Here is a 1,600-nt window from a genome sequence, read left to right as displayed (position 1 = left end):
CGCTGCCCTTTCCCCAGGGAGGACAAGTGCTGTGCGAATGCTCCTCCGTGCCTCTCCCACCCTTTGGCCTTGGGGGTCTCCACCCTCGCCCCACACCCGAGGCCTTGCTGGCTGGGGCAGAAGTGAGCTGAGGGGAGTTATCGCAGCAGGTGGGGCACTACAGAGTGCGGGGTGAGTGCTGGGTGCATACAGGAGGTGCTCAGTGTTTCCCGCGCGGCCAGGGAGAGGGGCTCTGACTCGCTGGAGCTGACCGCTGAGAAGGTAAAGCGCGCGGACCCTGCAGGCCTCCCCCTTCTCCGCCCCCGTAAGGAGAGTGAGCAGGAGCATCTGCTTCCCAGGTGCCAGACTGTGCAAGGCTTTGCTCGCATGTGGCCCTTGCTTCTCACCTGTAAGGCCTCTGCTGTTCGAGGGACTTTTGCGGGGGGAGGGGGGGCAGCCTGCAGAGGTTACTCGACTCGAGGACCCACGGCAGAGCCAGGCTTTGAACACAGGCTGATCTGATTCCCAAACCTGTGCTTGACACGACTGTCGCCCCATCTAAGCGAACTCAGTCACTTTGGGATCCCTGTGATCCTAGAATTTGCTCGTGCCAACTCCTTCCTACCCAGAGAACAATCTGGAACAATCTCTTCCCAAGAGCAGGGTGAGGGAGGAGTGGCTCCAGTCCTCCCCTCCCCCACCCCGGCTGGCTGAATGCTGTGAGCAGTGAATGAGCTAATGACTCTAAAGTGCTCTGGAGCCAGGGCAAGCAGCCACGGTTAATAAAAGGGCTGGATGACCCCTCCCTCATTACCTTGGGACACCCATATCCCCATTACAGTCCCTACCTCAGTCCCACACACCATTCTACTCAATCCACTTCTTTTCTGATCTTGGAGCGCCAGGCACCCAAGCACCCAGCACTCACCGTCCTGTCCCAAAGGATCTCTGAACCCCAGACAGCCAGGGCAACTCCCACCCCCACTCCGGCACTGCACCCGGAGTCCCTAAGAAACAGGCTGAGGAGACAGGCACAGGCCAGGGCCCGAGGGCCCCTGACACGGAGGGGCCACCCACCTCCCCCCACTGTCCGACAGGAAAGGCCTTCTGGTCTCCCAGAGGCCCCTGGAAGGGCTAAGCCTTCGCAAGGGGACACCTTGCCAAGTTACCCCACAGAACCATCTTCAAGACCTCCCCCCGCCCCCCTTTAGATGGAGAAACTGGGGTCCCGAGATGGAAAGAGCTCGGTGCAAATCCGCACGGTGAGGCAGGAGCAGCCACAGAGCCCTCGTCCAATCTCACCCCAAGGACTCCGTGCACCGCCTCCTTTCTACCTGGCCTCCTGGGGAGGGGCTCAGGGGGTCTTGCCGGGCAGCGGGATGTACCTAGCCAGCCCCTCAGCCCCCCGGGCCTGCTCTGCTTGGCCGCTGACCCTCCCCCGCCCCATCTGCTTCCTCAGCCACGTACCTTGTCCTCGGGTAAGTCTCAGTTGGGACCCTGGTCCAGAGGGCAGTCCCCTGGTCAGTCTGTCTGGTGGGATAGGAACCTGGGAACCAGAGCACTGCTCTCTGTCTTTTATCTCTTCTCTCTCTCTTTTTCGTTTTTTTCTTTCTCTCTTTTT

The sequence above is a fragment of the Myotis davidii genome, unplaced genomic scaffold, assembly GCF_000327345.1.
Source record: "Myotis davidii unplaced genomic scaffold, ASM32734v1 scaffold88, whole genome shotgun sequence".
NCBI lineage: Eukaryota > Metazoa > Chordata > Mammalia > Chiroptera > Vespertilionidae > Myotis > Myotis davidii.
Note: the sequence above shows the minus strand (reverse complement) of the source record.